Source organism: Eschrichtius robustus, chromosome 16 (genome assembly GCF_028021215.1).
Source record: "Eschrichtius robustus isolate mEscRob2 chromosome 16, mEscRob2.pri, whole genome shotgun sequence".
Lineage (NCBI taxonomy): Eukaryota > Metazoa > Chordata > Mammalia > Artiodactyla > Eschrichtiidae > Eschrichtius > Eschrichtius robustus.
In genome coordinates this window covers 33864570-33887150 of record NC_090839.1, presented here as the reverse complement: position 1 = coordinate 33887150, position 22581 = coordinate 33864570, and the positions used below count along the sequence as shown (strand labels likewise).

At 41.4% G+C, this 22581-nt stretch overlaps 1 protein-coding gene across 1 annotated transcript in view; it reads left to right on the top strand.

The window, feature by feature from the left end:
- SLC23A2 (solute carrier family 23 member 2) overlaps positions 1 to 22581 on the top strand; it is a 141393-nt gene that overhangs the window by 54388 nt on the left and 64424 nt on the right. The gene's annotated exons all lie outside the window — the stretch shown is intronic.

Below are 22581 nucleotides of genomic sequence, written 5' to 3'. Positions count from 1 at the left end.
TATTAGTCATCAGTTTTATACACATCAGTGTATACATGTCAATCCCACTCGCCCAATTCAGCACACCACCATCCCCACCCCACTGCAGTTTTCCCCCATTGGTGTCCATACGTTTGTTCTCTACATCTGTGTCTCAACTTCTGCCCTGCAAACCGGCTCATCTGTACCATTTTTCTAGGTTCCACGTACATGCGTTAATATACGATATTTGTTTTTCTCTTTCTGACTTACTTCCCTCTGTATGACAGTCTCTAGATCCATCCACGTCTCGACAAATGACTCAATTTCATTCCTTTTTATGGCTGAGGAATATTCCATTGTATATATGTACCACAACTTCTTTATCCATTCATCTGTTGATGGGCATTTAGGTTGCTTCCATGACCTGGCTATTGTAAATAGTGCTGCAATGAACATTGGGGTGCACGTGTCTTTTTGAATTACGGTTTTCTCTGGGTATATGCCCAGTAGTGGGATTGTTGGATCATATGGTAATTCTATTTTTAGTTTTTTAAGGAACCTCCATACTGTTCTCCATAGTGGCTGTATCAATTTACATTCCCACCAACAGTGCAAGAGGGTTCCCTTTTCTCCACACCCTCTCCAGCATTTGTTGTTTGTAGATTTTCTGATGATGCCCATTCTAACTGGTGTGAGGTGATACCTCATTGTAGTTTTGATTTGCATTTCTCTAATAATTAGTGATGTTGAGCATCTTTTCATGTGCTTCTTGGCCATCTCTGTATGTCTTCTTTGGAGAAATGTCTATTTAGGTCTTCTGCCCATTTTTGGATTGGGTTGTTTGTTTCCTTAATATTGAGCTGCATGAGCTGTTTATATATTTTGGAGATTAATCCTTTGTCCGTTGATTCATTTGCGAATATTTTCTCCCATAATGAGGGTTGTCTTTTCGTCTTGCTTATGGTTTCCTTTGCTGTACAAAAGCTTTGAAGTTTCATTAGGTCCCATATGTTTATTTTTCTTTTTATTTCCATTACTCTAGGAGGTGGATCAAAAAAGATCTTGCTGTGATTTATGTCAAAGAGTGTTCTTCCTATGTTTTCCTCTAAGAGTTTTATAGTGTCCGGTCTTACATTTAGGTCTCGAATCCATTTTGAGTTTATTTTTGTGTATGGTGTTAAGGAGTGTTCTAATTTCATTCTTTTACGTGTAGCTGTCCAGTTTTCCCAGCACCACTTATTGAAGAGACTGTCTTTTCTCCACTGTATATCTTCGCCTCCTTTGTCATAGATTAGTTGACCATAGGTGCGTGGGTTTATCTCTGGGCTTTCTATCTTGTTCCATTGATCTATGTTTCTGTTTTTGTGCCAGTACCATATTGTCTTGATTACTGTAGCTTTGTAGTATAGTCTGAAGTCAGGGAGTCTGATTCCTCCAGCTCTGTTTTTTTCCCGAAAGACTGCTTTGGCTATTTGGGGTCTTTTGTGTCACCATACAAATTTAGGATTATTTGTTCTAGTTCTGTAAAAAATGCCATTGGTAATTTGATAGGGATTGCATTGAATCTGTAGATTGCTTTGGTTAGTATAGTCATTTTCACAATATTGATTCCAATCCAAGAACATAGTATATCTCTCCATCTGTTTTTATCATCTTTAATTTCTTTCATCAGTGTCTTATAGTTTTCTGTATACAGGTCTTTTGTCTCCCTAGGTAGGTTTATTCCTAGGTATTTTATTCTTTTTGTTGCAAGGGTAAATGGGAGTGCTTCCTTAATTTCTCTTTCAGATTTTTCATCATTAGCGTATAGGAATGCAAGAGATTTCTGTGCATTAGTTTTGTATCCTGCAACTTTACCAAATTCATTGATTAGCTCTAGTAGTTTTCTGGTGGCATTTTAGGATTCGCTATGTATAGTATCATGTCATCTGCAAACAGTGACAGTTTTACTTCTTCTTTTCCGATTTGTATTCCTTTTTCTTTTTCTTCTCTGATTGCTGTGGCTAGGACTTCCAAAACTATGTTGAATAATCGTGGTGAGAGTGGACATCCTTGTCTTGTTCCTGATCTTAGAGGAAATGCTTTCAGTTTTTCACCACTGAGAATGATGTTTGCTGTGGGTTTGTCGTATATGGCCTTTATTGTGTTGAGGTGGGTTCCCTCCATGCCCACTTTCTGGAGAGTTTTTATCATAAATGGGTGTTGAATTTTGTCAAAAGCTTTTTCTGCCTGTATTGAGATGATCATATGATTTTTATTCTTCAATTTGTTAATATAGTGTATCACATTAATAGATTTGTGTATACTGAAGAATCCTTGCATTCCTGGGATAAATCGTACTTGATCATGGTGTATGATCCTTTTAATGTGTTGTTGGATTCTGTTTGCTAGTATTTTGTTGAGGATTTTTGCATCTATATTCATCAGTGATATTGGTCTGTAGTTTTCATTTTTTGTAGTATCTTTGTCTGGTTTTGGTATCAGGGTGTTGGTGGCCTCATAGAATGAGTTTGGGAGTGTTCCTTCCTCCGCTATTTTTTGGAAGAGTTTGAGAAAGATGGGTGTTAGCTCTTCTCTAAATGTTTGATAGAATTCACCTGTGAAGCCATCTGGTCCTGGACTTTTGTTTCTTGGAATATTTTTAATCACAGTTTCAATTTCATTACTTGTGATTGGTGTGTTCATATTTTCTATTTCTTCCTGGTTCAGTCTTGGAAGGTTATGCCTTTCTAGGAATTTGTCCATTTCTTCCAGGTTGTCCATTTTATTGGCATAGAGTTGCTTGTAGTAGTCTCTTAGGATGCTTTGTATTTCTGCGGTGTCTGTTGTAACTTCTCCTTTTTCATTCCTAATTTTATTTATTTGAGTCCTCTCCCTCTTTTTCTTGATGAGTCTGGCTAATTGTTTATAAATTTTGTATATCTTCTCAAAGAACCAGCTTTTAGTTTTATTGACCTTTGCTATTGTTTTCTTTGTTTCTATTTCATTAATTTCTGCTCTGATCTTTATGATTTCTTTTTTTCTGCTAACTTTGGGTTTTGTTTGTTCTTCTTTCTCTAGTTCCTTTAGGTGTAAGGTTAGATTGTTTATTTGAGGTTTTTCTTGTCTCTTGAGGTAGCCTTGTATAGCTATAAACTTCCCTCTTAGAACTGCTTTTGCTGCATCCCATAGGTTTTGGATTGTTGTGTTTTCCTTGTCATTTGTCTCTAGGTATTTTTTTAATTTCCTCTTTGATTTCTTCAGTGATCTCTTGGTTATTTAGTAACGTATTGTTTAGCCTCCATGTGTTTGTGTTTTTTATGTTTTTTTCCCTGTAATTCAGTTCTAATCTCATAGCATTGTGGTCAGAAAAGATGCTTGATATGATTTCAATTTTCTTAAATTTATTGAGGCTTGATTTGTGACCCAACATGTGATCTATCCTGGAGAATGTTCCGTGCGCATTTGAGAAGAAAGTGTAATCTGCTGATTTTGGATGGAATGTCCTATAAATATCAATTCAATCTAACTGGTCTATTGTGTCATTTAAAGCTTCTGTTTCCTTATTTATTTTCATTTTGGATGATCTGTCCATTGGTGTAAGTGAGGTGTTAAAGTCCCGCACTATTATTGTGTTACTGTCAATTTCCTCTTATAGCTGTTAACAGTTGCCTTATGTATTGCGGTGCTCCTATGTTGGGTGCACATATATTTATAATTGTCATATCTTCTTCTTGGATTGATCCCCTGATCATTATGTAGTGTCCTTCCTTGTCTCTTGTAACATTCTTTATTTGAAAGTCTATTTTATCTGATACGAGTATAGCTACTCCAGCTTTCTTTTGATTTCCATTTGCATGGAATATCTTTTTCCATCCCCTAACTTTCAGTCTGTATGTGTCCCTAGGTCTGAAGTGGGTCTCTTGTAGACAGCATATAGATGAGTGTTGTTTTTGTATCCATTCAGCAAGCCTGTGTCTTTTGGTTGAAGCATTTAATCCATTCACGTTTAAGGTAATTATCGATATGTATGTTCCTATGACCATTTTCTTAATTGTTTTGGGTTTGTTTTTGTAGGTCCTGTTCTTCTGTTGTGTTTCCCACTTAGAGAAGTTCCTTTAGCATTTGTTGTAGAGCTGGTTTGGTGGTGCTGAATTCTCTTAGGTTTTGCTTGCCTGTAAAGGTTTTAATTTTTCCATCGAATCTGAATGAGATCCTTGCTGGGTAGAGTAATCTTGGTTGTAGGTTCTTCCCTTTCATCACTTTAAGTATATCATGCCACTCCCTTCTGGCTTGTAGAGTTTCTGCTGAGAAATCAGCTGTTCTCTCGTATGTTATTTGTCGTTTTTCCCTTGCTGCTTTCAATAATTTTTCTTTGTCTTTAATTTTTGCCAATTTGATTACTATGTGTCTTGGCGTGTTTCTTCTTGGGTTTATCATGTATGGGACTCGCTGTGCTTCCTGGACTTGGATAGCTATTTCCTTTCCCATGTTAGGGAAGTTTTCGTCTGTAATCTCTTCAGATATTTTCTCTGGTCCTTCCCCTCTCTCTTCTCCTTCTGGCACCCCTATAATGCGAATGTTGTTGTGTTTAATGTTGTCCCAGAGGTCTCTTAGGCTGTCTTCATTTCTTTTCATTCTTTTTTCTTTATTCTGTTCTGCAGCAGTGAATTCCAGCATTCTGTCTTCCAGGTCACTTATCCGTTCTTCTGCCTCAGTTATTCTGCTATTGATTCCTTCTAGTGTAGTTTTCATTTCAGTTATTGTATTGGTCATCTCTGTTTGTTTGTTCTTTAATTCTTCTAGGTCTTTGTTAATCATTTCTTGCATCTTCTCGATCTTTGCCTCCATTCTTATTCCGAGGTCCTGGATCATCTTCACTATCATTATTCTGAATTCTTTTTCTGGAAGGTTGCTTATCTCCACTTCATTTAGTTGTTTTTCTGGGATTTTATCTTGTTCCTTCATCTGGTACGTATCCCTGTGTCTTTTCATCTTGTCTGTCTTTCTGTGAATGAGGTTTTTGTTCCACAGGCTACAGGATTGTAGTTCTTCTTGCTTCTGCTGTCTGCCCTCTGGTGGATGAGGCTATCTAAGAGGCTTGTGTAAGTTTCCTGATGGGAGGGACTGGTGGTGGGTAGAGCTGACTGTTGCTCTGGTGGGCAGAGCTCAGTCTAGGATTAGCTTTAATACTCCTGTTTTCAGCGAAGGTTAAGGCATTTGAAAACCAATCGCTTTTCACGTGAGATAGGCTTTGGGAACCCTGTTGGCTGCCAGTGGTTTTGGCTCTGCCTAGATTCACCTGATGGGATTAACTCCAAGAAGGAAGCATGCCTTGCTGTGAATATTGTAAAACTGGCCCAGTGCTTACTGTGTACTGGAGGATGTTGAAGGCTTAATTTTATCTCCAGAAATGTGTTTTTGTGAAATAACCTGTGACCCACCTTCAGACTTGTATTTCAAGGTGGGAGAATGAATGAATGACATTCATTGTTTGGAACCCAAGTGTCCATGACTTGTATTATGGCAGTAGTGTCCAAGATAGAGGTATTTTACCTGGACAAGCTATGTCAGTCATATAAGGTTGATTTACACACATTCATTATATTCAATGCTAATATATTTTCAGATGTAGGATTATGACTTGATGTGTATAAAGTTACCTAAAGTGTTGGTTTAAGAAAGAAAAAAGCTCTTTAGAGGGAACTTGCTTCAGGTGTTTTTCCCTTAATATAGGAAATGAGGTTAATGTCAAGAATACCATTCTAGGATTCCTTAAAATATGATCCTAGAATTTGCCTCACTGAAGCATTACCCAGTAAGAAAGACGTGAACACGGCATCTTTAAGTACATTGGTTGCCCTGATTTACAGTTATATTTTGATTTTTACTCTGTGAATTCAGAGAGCTGTTCCACTGATTTTACAACTGGTGTTACTTGTTTTCCTTCTTTCTGTAATGTGAAATTTTGAAACTAGATTTTCTGTTATACTGAAGACTTAAGGTCGACACAGATTATCTAGAGGAAGAGATAAGTCAGGTTTCCAAGTTTAAATCAGAGCATCTTTGAAAAGTGAAGAGGAAAGTTCATGCCTGGGTATTGACTTGTCTCTCCTGCTGCATTTGCCCAGCAGACCATTCACCCTCACCCTTCTCCACTTGAGAGACAAAAACTTGAGTACACCTTAGCCACCCACTTGCCTTGTCATTATGTCCTAGAGTTTTAGGCTTATTTTAGCATTCAGATTGTGATATTGCACAGTTAGCAGTTAAATTCACCAACATGTGTTATCAGTTTTCATGTTCACTGTTGTTTCTTGTAGCACTCTCCTTCCCTCTTTGTTCACTTTTCTTTTAAACTACACCAAGGGACTGTGAATGGTCACTGCCTTTGTCTTTGCACATCTGAAAATAACTTTGTTTTGCTCTCAATTCTTGAATGAACTTCTATTAATTATACACTAGAGCCCCCCGTTCTGTCTCCATTTCTCTTTAACTGCTTTCTCATGGTTTGTATATCTTTTTCTAGTGCTTCCTTTTAGCTGGATTCCCTAGTGTTATTTTACAATGTATTAATTCTTTGTGTACAGTCATGTGTTTATGTTGAAGTTTTATTGCTATTTTTTGCTAGTTTTATTTATTTTTTGCTAGTTTTATTACTATAAGAAAATAGTGACTATTTTCGTATTTCTAAAGTTACTATTTGGTTTATATCTGCCTATTTTTGGTTCTTAATTTCTTGTATGTATGGATTTGTTTAAAAATGTTTATACATTTAAATTATTGAGGACCCTAAAGTACTAAAGTATTTTTCCAATTGTTCTACTTTCATCTGGTGTGAAATCCTTGTTTCTTTTGAGATTTTCTTCTCTCTCTCTGCCACTCCCCACTTTTTTCTCTATAGTTTTGCCTTTTCCTTTCCTGGATCCAGTCCAGAACCTGGTCTTACAGTGGAGGCCTTCCTGTCTTCCCCCAGTGGTGCAGACCATAACATGAAGGAGTGAGGAGACCTGCTGGCCCCTGAGCACTGAACCTGGTTCTGGTCCTCCCCTTGTGTGGGGACCCTTAAGTCCCTGTTTTCCCATGGGAGCTTCCTGACTGAGGTCTTCCAGGCTCAGAGCCTCGTGGGTCCCAGTGTCCGCCCATTCATTGCTTTATGTTTCTTGTATTCTAAAAGGCTTGTCTGTTTTTAGCCTTGCCTATTTTGGGGCTTTCCCAACTCCATTGTTATTTAGGGGTGGGGTTGGGAAGGAGTATTCCTCAAAGCATTAATTTCCAGATCCATCTTCACCAGGATTACAAGTACATGGGAGCTGGGAATGTGGATATAATATGTAGTTAGACATAAATATAATGTGAATATAAAGTTAATTTAACACTAGAGCCGTTTCATATAGGGATGTTATGGAATTTTTACTCTAGTCTTGGGCTATAAAAGTAGGCATTAAAAAGGGAGAAGAAAAAGAGGAGTAATCGAGTTGGAATCATGGGATTGAGCTACTGGGAGGAGAGCGAAATATCAAGGGAAGAAGCTGTTAAGGTCAGCACATGAACCATCAGGATGACTTAGAACAGGGATGCCAAGAAGTGTGTTAACATGGGCTTGCTCAAGCTTATGAGAAAATGGAAGGTGAAATAAAAGAAGGAAAACAGATGAAAACAAAAGCCTATCCAAAAATTTTTATAAAGAAATAGTTTCATTTGTTGGAATTTGGGGTTGTAGAAAGTTTTGTTAGAAAATATTTTCTAATACAATAAAAAAAGGAACAGTAGTGCCCATATTTAATCACTAGTGAAATCGCTACCCTAAGAAAACTTAGAACATAAGATAGAAGACCATTTTGAATGATTTGCTTGTTGATAGGACAGAGGTGGGAGGCTAGGTTAGAGCTGGTCCCTTTTTGCTGCCCAACTGGTAGGATTATTTTGGTCGCTGCCTCTCTGCTCTTAGGAAGTGTGTCTGTCTCTTCCTGTTCCTCTTTCAGGGACCACAGGTCTACACACTAATTTCATAGACTCTGATAGCCTTAGAGGTGAAAGTGGCTTTAGAACTTTCCAAGTGGTTCTTTGGGAAGGTGAAATGTAGGGATTTGCCCAAAGCATCTAGCTCACATGATGTGTTAATTAAGTAAAGTTTATATCAGTTGGATCACATAGGCTCTTGTCCCCAGGGAGTTTACAGCCAGTGGGCAAGGCAGGAGCTGCACATTAGCAACACTAACAACAGGTACAGTGCATTGACATTCTGAGTTTCACAGATGTTCTTGGGGATGGTCTTCTAAATAAAGAGTTGGGAGTGGTGGTGATTTAACTGCTGTAGTTGATGCTCCGGTGGGAGCAGTGGTGAAAAATGAGGCTTAGTCTTGTTTCTTCCAGCTACTTGTCTGTGTGAGCATCTGACTGACTTCATGGTTCTGGTTGTGTTTTTGTTTTCTTTTCCCTATAATGTGGCCCCTCAGTGCATTTAAGAAATGGTATTTTGGATTATAGGGTTAGTCCTCCTAAGAGAATCTCTAGGGTAGTTTCAAATATAGGTGATTTTTTGGCTGACTTTAAAACACATCTCTCATGGAAAATATGATTGCATTAGACAAAGAGAGGTGTGGGTAAGAGGCAGGAGGTGTTGAGGTGGGGAGAGGACCCTGTCTGTGTTGGGCCCTGGATGCAGGGGCAGTTGAAATGGACCTTGAAGTGAAAGGAGGCAATGTTGGAACATGTTGGGATAGTGCAGAGGAAGGGATCAGCCTAAGCCAAGTCAGGGGTAGAAGAGGAAAGGTGTGGAGGAATGGTGTTAGAACCATTAGGCTGGAAGCCTAGATTCTGGGTGGTTCCTGAATGATTTGCTAAGAGGTTTGGAAGTTTCTAGTCTATCAATAAAAAGCTCTCCAAGAGTTTTGACCAGGGGAATAACCCAAAAGGTTGTGCTTTAGAACAAACTGGAGTAGGGCACAATTAGATGAAGAAAGAAAGTGTTGTTTTAGTCACCTCTGGCTGCTATAACAATTTACCATAGACTGGGTGACTTAAACTACAAACATTTATTTCTCACAGTTTTGGAGTCGGGGAAGAACAAGATCAAGGTACCAGCAGATTTGATTCTTGGTGAGGGCTCTCTTCTTGGCTTGTAGATAGCTGCCTTCTCACTGGATCCTGACAGGGCTGAGAGAAGAAGCTCTGGCGTCTCTTTTTCCTCTTATAAGAATACTAAGTCTATTATGAGGGTTCTACCCTTATGATCTTATTACCTTCCAAAGGCCCTTCCTTCTAATCACGTTGAGAGTTAAGGCTTCAATGTATGAATCTGGGGGGGGGGGACAAAATATTCAGTCCATAACAGGTATCTGGTGCAATAATCATTTAGCAAGTATTTATTGAACACATTCTGTATAAGAGGTGGCCCATAAAACCTTACAACTTACTATTTTCCCTCAAGTAGTGAGTGAGCCAGAGCAGTGAGTAGACAATTCCAACACAGTAGAGTGAGCACTGCAGTAGGGATTCCTATAGCGTGCAACAGGAGCCCACTGGAAGGTCCCCAGACTCTTTTTGGGATGACTGGTTGGGGTGAGGACAAGTTAGGACAGGGAGAGTCAGGGAGGCCTGGGAGATACCAAAGTCTTAAGCATGGGTAAGTGCAGTAGGAGTGGAGGTGAGGCTGACAGAAGAGATGCCAAGGAGGTTTTGAGGGCTGAGAGAGAGGACTGAGAGTTAAGGGTGATATTAAGATTTATATAAAGGAAACTGGTTGTGTGATGGTACCTTTGCAGAAAATAAGGAGTCCAGGGAAAATCATAGGTTTGAAGGATGGGCAAGATGGAAGATAATGGGTTTCATTTGAGAAATTGTGGATTTGAAATGCTGATGAAACTCCTAGATCCTCTAGGAATTGGGGGTGTGGAACCTGGAGCAGAGAGAGAGCAGGAGTGCAATAATAATAATAATAATAATAATAATAATAATAATAATAATAAATTTAAAAGAAGACTTGGGGCTAAGGTGGCTGGTGGCTGAATCTGAAGAGGTGAATATGGCTGCTAGGGAGAGAACTGAAATAGGAAGAAAGGAGAGTTGAGGACCTCACTGCTGGAGATGCCCACATGTGGGTGTCTCAGAGTATTGGCACCAGGGCATCACTGCCTGCTAGGGCCTTACTTCATCCTGGCTTTCCAAAACATAAACATTGAAGAGTGACCAATAGGGCAGCTCTGTATTCGTTTTTTTCTCTAGATCTGTGCCACGCCTGGGTTCTCTAGCTCTTGTGCTACCGGCTACTAGCCACATCTGGCTGTTTAAATGTAAGTTAATTAAAATTAAATAAAATCTAAAATCCAGTTCCTCAGTTGCACTAGTCAGCTTTTTTAAAAACTTGCTGGTCAGGGCCTTCCTAGACTCTAAAATGCAGGCTCTTATTTCCTTGTTTGCTTTGGAGTCTGAAGCTGGGCCTCAGGCTGGCTGTTAAGATACTTAGAGACTGGTGTGCTGGAGTGCAGGGAGGTGGGGCAGTGGGAACCAAAGCTGGCTGTTCCTCAGAACCAGGTTTGGGGAAGGTCTCTGGAGTGGGTTGCTGGTGGGGTGTGTGTTCAGGGTCTCACTTGGGCATCCTGTGTTAGATAACTGCTTCCTCAAATGTTACAAGTGCTGATTTTTAAAAAACTCCTATGGGAGGAAATCACAATGTCTTTAAACAAAATAAAAGAAAGACCCATGAAAATAAAGAGAAAAAGAATAAGTCCATACATAGAGGAAGAATAATGAATAGATCACATTAAGAACAAGAGACATGCAAAGCCCCAAGGTTGATAGAAATTAGATCATATGATCAGTGTTGATATTAAATAGAAGGATAGCAAAAGATCTTCTCCTTATCCCATGGGAATCTTGTTAGGCAAGTTTGTGTGCTTTTAAAGGCAGCTAGGAAATGTGTAAGGGGTGAATGCAGCCTGGCAAGAAATTAGAACCAGAAAAACAAAAAGAGTCTCGAAGAACTGCCATACCCTAAGGACACTGGCCGGGGAAGCACAGCCAGGACAAAGTCATGTGTTGCCTCTGCAGTCCTCCTGTGTTGGTAGCTCCTGTATCTTCTGAACCTGGAAGGGCATCCAGGGAAAACCAAGTAAATAGCTTAAACTTAATGTTGGCAAAGGCCCACCTATAATACAGTCTGATGTTTCCACCACCCAGTTCTGGGCTGGGCGAAGTGCTTAGGGTGCCATAAGTTTTTATTTTCTCTCCTTCTAATAGGCTCTGTGAGAATATTTGAGTCTCCTCTCTTGGGTGCCAAGAGTGGATCATTCAGTCTGGAGATACTATGGACAGAGGAGTAGCTTTATTAGGTTCAATTTTATCAAAGAATGGGAGAAATACTCATCAGTGTTCATACAAATCCACTATTTGTTTCAGATTTCCCTAGTGTATTTTCTTCAGAGCCATATAATGTTAGGAACCCATAGTGCCCCCAACATGGTGGGTACCACACAAACCTGGTAATAAGCTACTTACAGCCCAGTTGGGGTGTGAAGTAATAGAAAATATATAGGTTGGTCTTTTGCCCCTGGTTCCTGGCACAAACCAGGAGCTCCTGAACCCTTTGTAATTTCCTAAGTGAAAAGAACACTAGGAGCATCATGTTCTAACAAGATGACTCTGCGTGGGCTTCTGGATGGTGACTGGTCACCAAAAAGACCAAGCCATGATTTGAAGCTTGGAATTTTCAGCCTCATATCTCATCCTCTAGAGAGGGAGAGGGGCTAGAAATGAAGTTAATGATTGATCATGCCTACTTGAGGAAGCCTCCGTACAATCCAATAGTAGAGGGTTTGGAGAACTCCTAGGTTGGTGAAAACATTCACACCAGGAGGGTGATGATGCACCACAGCTCCACAGGGGCAGAAGCTCCTGTGCTCGGGCCCCTCCTAGACCTCACTCTCTGTATCTCTTCATCTGGCTGTTCATCTGTATCCTTTATTATATCCTTTAATAAACTGGTAAACATAAGTGTTTCCCTGAGTTCTGTGAGCTCTAGCAAATTAATCAAACCTGGGGAGGGGGTCGTGGGAACCTCCAATTTGTAGACAAATTGGACAGAAGTTGTGGGTAAGGCTGGGGTTACTACTTGAGATTGGTATCAGAAGTAGCAGGGGCAGTAGTCATGTGGGACTGAGCCTTTAACCTGTGGGCTCTGACACTCTATCTAGGTAGACAGTATCAGAGTTGAGTTAAATTGTATTGGGTTGGCCAAAAGGTTCGCTCGTTTTTTTCCATAAGATGGCTCTAGTAACACTTAGTTGTCTTTAACTTCATTCCAAACAATTTTGTTAGATTGTATTGTGACAGCTGTCATATCAGTGTGCATTTAAAAAAAGACATCAAAATTGGTGAATTTTTGTGTAGCCATTTTAATATTGAAGATGGAAGAAAAACAACATTTTTGGCACATTATGCTTTATTATTTCAAGGAAAGTAAAAATGCAACAGAAATGCAAGAAAAAAGGATTTTTGCAGTGTATGGAGAAGGTGCTGTGACTGATCGAATGTGTCAAAAGTGGTTTGTGCAGTTTCGTGCTGGAGGTTTCTTGCTAGATGATGCTCCATGGTTGGGTGGATTAGTTAAAGTTGATAGTGATCAAATCGAGACATTAATTGAGAAGGGGCAATGTTATATACCACACGGGAGATAGCCGACATACTCAACGTATCCAAATCAAGTGCTGAAAATCATTTGCACCAGCTTGGCTGTGTGAATTGCTTTGATGTGTGGGTTCCACATAAGCTAAGTGGAAAAAACCTTCCTGACCGTATTTCCGCATGCAATTCTCTACTGAAACGTAATGAAAACGTTCCGTTTTAAAAACAAATCGTGATGGGCAATGAAAAGTGGATACTGTACAATAATGTGGAACGGAAGAGACCGTGGGGCAAGCGAAATGAACCACCACCAACCACACCAGAGTCCAGTCTTCATCCAAGGAAGGTGATGTTGTGTATATGGTGGGATTGGAAGGGAGTCCTCTATTAAGAGCTCCTTCCAGAAAACCAAACAATTAATTCCAACAAGTGCTGTTCCCAGTTAGACCAACTGAAAGCAGCTCTCGACGAAAAGCATCCAGAATTAGTCAACAGAAAATGCATAATCTTCCATCAGGATAGCGCAAGACTGCATGTTTCTTTGACAACCAGGTAAAAACTGTTACAGCTTGGCTGGAAAGTTCTGATTCATCCGCCATATTCACCAGACATTGCACCTTCGGATTTCCATTTATTTAGATCTTTACAAAATTCTCTTAATGGAAAAAATTTCAATTCCCTGGAAGACTGTAAAAGGCACCTGGAACAGTTCTTTGCTCAAAAAGATAAAAAGTTTTGGGAAGATGGAATTATGAAGTTGCCTGAAAAGTGGCAGAAGGTAGTGGAACAAAAGTTTGAATACATTGTTTAATAAAGTTCTTAGTGAAAATGAAAAGTGTGTCTTTTATTTTTACTTAAAAACCAAAGGCACTTTTTGGCCAACTCAATAGAACACCTAGCTGGTGTCACCGAGAATTGCTTGCTATGGAGAAAAATCCCTGCACATTTGGTAGCAGGAGTGTCAGAAGTGAAGTATTCTGTGTGGGTAGTAAAGGAGATACACAGGAAAGAAAGATGCAGGAGGTAGACCAAACTGGGTTTTTCTAATATAGCAGGAGGTATGGCAAGTTGACAAACAAACCATAGTGTTAGGGTTTGAATTCAGTAAGGGTGCTGTGAGAGTCCCCACGAGGGACCCCTGCCCAGCCACAGAGGAGATGACATCAGAGTCCTGAAAATGTCTGGGTGTAGCAGGTCCAGGGAAGGGAGAACGAGGGCCTTTCAGCTGGGGGAACAGTGGAACCATGTTCACTCTGGGCACAAGTTCAGTGTAAACAGTACAGCAGAGTTGAGTTGGGCAATGGGGGTGCTCATGAACGGTTGTAGCAAAATCAGTTGCACTCAAGTTTTAGGGTAGAGAGTTCCTGCCGTGGGCACTGGGAGTGGAAGGGTCTGGAGATTGGAAGGAGAGTTAGGGTATTAGAGCAGTTCAGGTGGGAACTGATCGTGACCTGATCTGGGAGAGTAGGAAGGAAAGGAATTCTTTCCTTCCTAGCTGCTCCATGTGAGGCTCTGGGAACACAGGTTCCTACTGCCGTGAAATTGATCTCCTGGTGGTGGTGAGAGGAGACAAAAAATAAACAACTAAGCAGAAGCATCATGTAGTGGCTGGTGACAAATTCTGCGAAGAAAATAAGTCAAGGAAGGGGGATAGTGAGGAATAGAACATAAAGTCAGATAGGGGTGATTCAGGACTTGCAGACTATTGATTAATTTATCCCTTAAAAAAATGCACTCAATATTTCCCTCAGGTTCAGGGGTCTAGGAAACAGCAGTGAATTAAACAGCAAAAAACCCTGACCTCACAGAGCTTTCCTTCTGGCAGGGGAGACAGGTAATGTACACTAAAAATAAGTCAAATGTGTAGGTGTTAGATATTGATAAGTACCAAGGAAAAAATAAAACCAGGAAGAGGGATAGAAACTGCTAGGGGTGGTGTGTTGAACTTTCAGGTGGCCAGGAAAGGCTGCACTAGGAGATGGCATTTGAGTAAAGGCCTGAAAGAGTTGAGGGAAGCCCGTCATGGTAGTGTGAGCACCAAGTGCAAAGGCACTGAGGCAAGAGGCACTTGGTATATCTGAGGAACCCTGAGTAGGTGGTGCTGCTGGACAGAGGGTAGGGCGGAGTCAACAGACTGTGTAGGCCTCATTGGCCCTGGTAAGGATTTTGGCTTTTCTTGAGTTAGATGAAAAGCTGTTGGTGGCCTTTGAGCAGAGGCGTGACGTGCTCTGCCTAGTTTTAAAGGATCCCTCTGGGTGCTGAGTGGGAAGCCAGCTGAAGGAGGGGAGCAGAAGAGCATTCAGGAGGTGACTGCCATAGAGCAGGTGAGCTGACAGGGCTCCAGCCAGGGTGCCAGTGGTGTGGGGGTGGTGACCAGTGGTCAGGCACTGGAGGAGAGCTGACCTGGATGCTGATGGACTAGACGAGGGTAGGGGCAAGAGAGAGAAGGCAAGGATGGTTTCAGGTTTCCCCTGAGCATCTGGGAGATGAACTGGCCAAGTACTGACATGGAGCAAGGCGGAAGGAGTCGTCATGAGTTTGGTGTTGGCCGTGGAGACACTGGATAGAAAGCTGGTAAGGGAAGCAGTGTGGGCTGGAGCTATTCACTGGAGGTTAGCAGTGTGGAGATGGTATTTAAAGCCAAGGAATTAGATGGCATCTCCTGGGGGTAGACGCCCCTAAGAGAGAAAAGGGGTCTGAGGGCCCTGCACTGAGGAGATGCAGTGTTTGGAGGTATGGAGGCTGAGGAGGGCCAGCAAGAGGGACAGGTAAGGAGTGGTGGCTGAGGTGGGAGGGACACCTCAAGAGAGGTCATTGTTTGAGCAGGAGAATGGCATCCTTCTTGCGTGTGTTTGCAGTCAGTGAGGAAAGCATTGTGAAAGCCAGCTGGATGAAGAGTAAGGATGGATTGCTCGATTTAGCCAGGTGAGCACCAGAGAGGACAGTGAGGGCTTGTAGTGATGTGCCATGGTCCCTAGGTAGGGTGAGGAGGGAATTAAGGCTGATGCAGGGGCTCTGGGGCTCAAGATGTTGAAAAGGCATTTGGGTAAAGGGTTTGGCAGTCCTGCTGAGGTCAAGAAACTGGGAATTGGGGTCCTTGGGGCATCTAAGAGGAAAGATAGGTGGATGAGGAAAAGGCAGCTTTGAGAGGTGCTAAAGAGGTAGATGTGACCAGATTTGGTGCTGGGTTGGATGTGGGTACAACAGGAAGTCAGGAGTGACCTGAAGGAGTTGGGGTAGGGCACCTGGGTATATGATGGCACCCGTCCATGAAAAAAGAGACACACAAACAGAACACAGGGTACTTTTTTTCTTTGTTTTTAAGTTGGTTTGGGGAAGTAATGAACTGATAGAACAGAATATTTAATTCTGTATTCTTCCATGATGCTTTGTGTTCATTTACAGTCAGGAAAGTCATGATTCCTTTGCGTCTGAGGTCTTTTCCCTTTTGTCTTCTAGCAGCCAGGAAGCAGGTCTTCCTTCTCTTGCTGAGAATGACCATCTGAAATGAGATCTGAACACGATTTATATTGGCATCTTCTAGCACAGAAAACAGCTTTCTGATTCACAGTTAGGAAGAGGATTGTAAAGAGATCTCTCTCTCTCTCTCTCTCTCTCTCTCTCTCACACACACACACACACACACACACACACACACACACACACACACACACACACACACACACAGGCATTATAACATTTGGGTTTGCTGGGCAGTCCTGGTTTACGCCTGTTGTCCATACTTGTTGTTATGATTCCCCTTTTTGCTCACAAGAGTCCTGGTTTGGCTGATATGTTGTCAGCTTAATTATAAACAAATGTAAGCATATGAATAACTGAAAACATTTTTGGCTCTTGAGAAACTTTTCAAAAAGTCATATGTTTTATTAGATATACACAAAAAAGCCCTTCTCTGATTATAAAAGTAATCCATGCTCACATTAGGAAATTTAGAAAATACAGAAAAGTATTTAGAAGATAAAGGTTATTTTTGCATTGGATGGTTATGGAATTGATCAGAAAACAGTTGGTTCCCCTCCCTCCCCCGTTTTGTATTACTACAGATGGGTTTTCTTCTTCCTGTAAATTTACACTTGTGCCAGATTGGAAGGAAGTCAGAGAAAGAGGCCTGGTCCAGGCATAAGAAAGTATATGAAGAACAACTAACCCAGGAGGGAGAGGTTTGGGTGGCACCAAGGTTGGGGAGGGGTGGCCAACAGCTTTATAAAGAAGAGGTGAGATGTCCTCCTGGAAGAGATCTGAGACCCCAGGGCAGTGGCCGGATGGGTGTGCTATAGGGGGTGGTGAGCAGCTCAGAGCTGTGCCCACGTAAGGATGCAGCCAGGGAGACAGATGGTCCTCTCCTTCCTTTCCTTTTTCCTGTCACGTCCCTCTACTTCCTCTCCTTTCTTCCCTTTCTTTCCGTTCACTTCTCTTGTCTTTTCTTCTTGTAAGAGAAGGGACTTTAGCAGACATGGGGAGGGGTGGGTGAAGAAACCATATAATGGTGTTAGTTCACAAACATGCAGGACAGGGAGAGACCAAAGAAAGAGGCAGACACTCCAGATTGGTAGGTGGCAGGTTTAACAAGCAAGGGAACTTACATGCAAGGCTTGTCTTGGGTGGCCTCAAGAGGAGTAGATCTCCACACCTCCCCTCCAGAATCTTAAAGTTTATACAGAGGCCTCAACAGGGTTCAGTCATGTATCCCGTCCAGATGGCCCCTGTTGGATGTGCTCTCTCAAAGCTGTGTCCTTGGAACAGCTCACACTCTGGGAAGTGGGCAGAATGTACATTCCAAGGACGGGGGTGGGGAGCCTCCAGTTGCCCAGGTCCAGCTCTAGGGTCAGCTGGTGGTCACGTCCTCTTGATGACCTCATCTTTGATTCCCCTGGGCCCCTGACTCTGTGATGGCAGATTTGAACATGCTCATTCTCAGCAGTGAAAAGAAGGCACAAGATTTTTTTTTGTTGTAAATAGTCCTTTTAAAAAGAGTGAATAAGGAAGCCTGGAACATGTCCTTGTTCATATGACTTTAATACCAGGTGCTGTGGAGTTCCTTCTTGTACACTTCCTAAATAGAGAGTTCAGAGTTGTTAGATCTTAAAATTGAAAGTTTTAGTTGGATGATAATAATAGTTGTTTTGGAAAATGTTCTCTTTCTGTAATAATAATTAGAAATTGGGATTGAGATTGTGTCGTTCTAAGAAGAGGATGAAGAGAGAGTATATTTGCTGGAGCCTGCCCAGAGAATTGGTTTAATTCCCCTCTTTCTGTAAGATAAGAGTTTGAATCTACTGCATAATGGCCATGATTTAGGGGAGGGAATGTTGATAGGTCAAAATTTAACAGCCAAAATGAGCAGCCTTTTCTATTTAAAAATGTATGTGTGGGGAAATTTTTTTATTTTAGAAAGGGGATATGCCAATATATGCTTTGTAATAAAAATACTGAAAAGATAGGATGCAAATGAAGGTTTTATGTATGTTAAGAGATTCTTTTCCTTACCTCTTCCTTCCTTCTAGAGTTTTTGATATTTTAAAAATAAATTTTTCTGCTCTGGTTTTGAGTTTCAGATAGTTTCTTATATTGCAGCTTTTCATTTGAATGGAGTTTTGGTAGTTTTGAATGAAATGAGAGATGTTAGTAATACAAAATGCCCATCTAATAATTGGGACACATACAGTTTGGCATGAACTATCTTAAAATAAGAGTTGCTGCAGTCACCTCCTAGAGCAGGTTTACAAAGTTGATTGGCGTTTTGGCTGATTATCTCTTACTTGTGTTGTGTGAGGCCAGATCCATAGAATTTGGGCCTTGAAGGACATCTTGTCCCATCTGCTCTTATTCAATGCTTGCTTTGTGCTCCAAGCTATACCAGACGTGAGGAGAATGCAACAGACATAGTACCTAAGCTTCCTGCCTTCCCTACCCTATAAGGCCACCATCAGCACCATCCCTGCTGCCACTGCTTTCTTTGGGTCCTCATTATTTCTTGCCAGGATCACCAGGACAGCCTCCCAGCCTCCTAGTCTGTTTCCTTTCCCACCCCTCATTGTCATTCCTACCTGTCTTTTGCATTTCCTAGACTAGTTAAGAGTTCTTTTTCTTCTAGGCGTTTACACCTGCTGAACCCCCCAGCTTTGAATTCTCCATTCCTTCATTACCTGTATTTACCCAAGCTAAGTAGGCAGTCTCCTGAGCTTTAATGATTAGAGGTAAGATATTTCAGATTGATTTCTTTACCACAATCTAAGCCCAAAATTCTGTTGGAGAAAAAGCTTATTTCCTGTTAGGATTTAATAAAGTAGTTGAGGAGGAAAATAGGCTGTGGGAAGTTGCATGGTAGTAATTACCTGGTCATTCCCCCTCCCCCTTTTACATTTTACATGTTTTAAAGTATCTGTATTTCTCCCCAGGCTTGTTGTCACAATGAAATGGAAGTAATAAGAAAACCAACTGTTCTTTCACTGTACCTTTTTTCTAGCTTGCATATGTTTATTTTCTGTCAGTTTCGTTATTTGTATAACTTAACTCATTTAGAAAAGAAATACATTCACTGCAGAAAATTTAGAAAACATAAAACAGTGTAATGAGGAAGAAACCAAATCAGTTAAAGTCCCATCAGCCAGAAAAACAACATGCTAATATTTTGGTGTATTCCTTTCCAGAGACTTGAAACAAATATTTGGGTATTCTATAAAATTCTCTCTCTCTCTCTCTCTCTCTCTGTCTCTCTCACACACACACACACACACACAGACACAATCTGCTTTACAAAGCCCTTTAACTTCATATTATATCCTGGCTTATCAGTGTCATTGAAATACATAATTTGTAGTGGTGACATGTTAGCAAATCGTGGACCTAACATAACTTCATTGGGACCTTGGGTTGTTTCTAATTCTTTGCTATTATAAATGACAGACTAGTGTATGTTAACCTTATTGTAGCAGTTTATACTCTTAGCAGCTATGTGAGAGAACCCCACCCACCCCCTACCCCACCACTGTGCACACAGGCCAATGCTAGCTGTTAAATTTAAAAATCAACAAGTTGATAAGTGAAATCTAATTGCTTTAGTTTTGAATTTTAATGAGGTGGAAAACTTTTCCTCCATGTTCCTGGCCATTTATATTTTTTGTGAATGTCTCTCTTCATCACCCTTCCCCTTTTATCTCTGTTGAGCTATAGTGATGATCCGAAATACCTCAGCTGTCTTAGAGTGGCACACAGGGCTATTAGAAGTTACAGTTGCAGAGAAAATTCCTGGATCACATAGCAGTTTGAGGGAGAACCTGTAGCACTGCTGGCCAGAGCTGTGCCTGTCGTCAACCAATAGCGCCAGGGTAGGAGGGGGAGATCACATTTGGTTCCATCTATGGAGGAGCAGCTTGGTGTGTGGAAAGATGTGGCTTTGGGGCCTTAACTGTAAGTCTCAGTTTACCCCTTGATACCCATGAGAAACTGTGCGTTCACTCATCCTTGAAGCCACAGCCACCTGGGGTGTTTGAAAAGTAAATGAGATTACACGTAGCAACATCAGATCATATACACAGTATGCAGTGAATACATGTTTGTTCCACTCCCCGTCTCCACTTCTGCTGTGCCTCTTAAACCACAGAGCCCAGGCAGATGGGAGGATCAGAAGGGGGACTCAAGCCATTACTCTTTTACAAATGTTAACTGGCTTTGGGAAACAATCTTTCTCTGATAGGCTTCTTCAAAGGCCTGCACAAGTATGTGGACCAAGGGAGGGTGGGCACCTGCAGAATGATTATCTAGATATTATTTAAAGCCTCAGCCAGGATCCTGAAGGAAAGAGCTTGAGGTCTGGAGTAAGGTCTGCATTGCAAATGTGACTCAGACCCTGAGGGAATTACTTAAATTCTCTAAGTATCAGTTTCCTAAAATGGGAATGTAAATAGCATCTGTCTCAGAGTTGTCACAGGGATAAAATGAGAAAATATATGTAAACTTATTAACATGGTACCTGGCATTTGTGAAATGTGCAATAAATAAGAGAATAAGGAGAAACTTAGTTAGTTTAGCTAAAATGTCAAAATACTTTGACAGAGTTTTTCGACCAAAATGTTGGAAGTCGCACTAAGATGGGGGAGAATCTTTTTTGCCCCATTCCATCTCCTTTTGAAGGCTCATCCTTATGGCCATATTCATAGAAACCAGGAAAGAAAGAAGTCCAGATGGAAGGAGTCCTGCTCTCATGTTGGAACCGGTGGTGAGGGTCAGGAAAAGGTTCCACATTAATACATGGTTGTGAAGCAGGGTGTGTAATTCTCCTGTCATCATGTGTGTATGCGCAAATGGGCTGGTACTTTTGCAGACCGTCTGTAACCAGCTTTACTGTGTTTAACAAGGTGCCCTGGACCTCTTTTCCAGAAAGTTCAAATGGATTTGCCTCGTCCTCGTTATCAACAACATGGTATTTATCTTAGAAGATGTACCATAATTTTAATTGGTCCTGAAAGGAAGTTCTAGTTTTAAATTAGTATTTATTTTTTAAACATTAGATAATATATTTATATAATTCAGAATTTAAGAGTTCAAAGGGTATTGAGTGAAAAGCCCCTTGCTTGGTCTTGCATGCACCAATTCTCCCTACACACTACCTTTCAAGAAATAGCTTGTGAATATGTAAGCAGATCCCCTTTTACACACGTGTGTGCATCTAAATATCTGTCTGTAGCTCTGCTCTTGCTTGAGCCACTTATATATCATGGATGATGTTCTGTATGTACCTATGTCAGAATATAAAGCGCATCCTCATTCTTTTGGTAACTCCAGAGCATTCTGTGGTATGGATGTATTGTAATTTATTTAACTATTTCTAGATAGACATCTAGATTGTTTCTAATATTTTGTTGTTACAATTTGCACTGCAGTGAATAACCATGCACATGACAGTTCAGTCAGATGTAATAGAAGGATAAATTTCTAAGAGTGGGATTGTTGAGGCAGAGGGTGTGTGCCTTGGTAATTTGAGGGGTACAACTCAGTGACCTCTGTTGAGGTCATTTCATCTCCATTTGCAGGGTGAGTGCCTGTTTTCCTGCAGGCTTGCCAGTGGAACATGGGTCAGACTGGGCCTTTGGCCAGTTTAAATTTATTTATATTGATTGATTGATTGATTGATTGATTGATTGATTGATTGCTGTGTTGGGTCTTCGTTTCTGTGCGAGGGCTTTCTCCAGTTGCGGCGAGCGGGGCCACTCTTCATCGCGGGGCGTGGGCCTCTCACTGTCGCAGCCTCTCCCGTTGCGGAGCACAGGCTCCAGACGCGCAGGCTCAGTAGTTGTGGCTCACGGGCCTAGTTGCTCCGCGGCATGTGGGATCTTCCCAGACCAGGGCCCGAACCCGTGTCCCCTGCATTGGCAGGCAGATTCCCAACCGCTGCACCACCAGGGAAGCCTTGGCCAGTTTAATAGATGAAAAAGTTTAGTTTTAATTTGCATCTCATGAGTGAGGTTGAACATCTTTTCAAATATTCAGGAGCCATTTATATTTCCTTATTTTCCTGTTGGAATGTTCACCTTTTTCTTGCTGGTTTGTAGCCCTTACATATTTGCATGTCAGAGAATTTAGCTTTGTTATCTATAAAGTGTTAGCGCCTGGAAAGAATGGAAGACAATGGCCCCCTTTTGGGTGGTGTGCCATAACCTGCTGGGTGCCCTTGGGATTTTTACTGGAGTCAGTTTGAGGATGGGGGGTGGGGGGTCCAAGGGACATACCTAGTTAAGCTCTTGCAAATATTGCCTTGAAGGGAAGATACCTGGTGAAGTGCCCAGCCCAGTGCTCGGCATGAATCTGTGCCCAGCAACATTAGCTTTCACCATCACTGCGGTTGTGAGATACGTGTGGGAGCAGGAGGAGCACAAACAATGTCTGCAGTATGAGCCAGTGATGGCACATCAACCCATCCAGCCCTTTGGGGTAGGGGCCGGCTTTAGAGAGAGGTGAGGTACCTTCTGCTCCTCTTGAAGGACAGATCATGCTGGG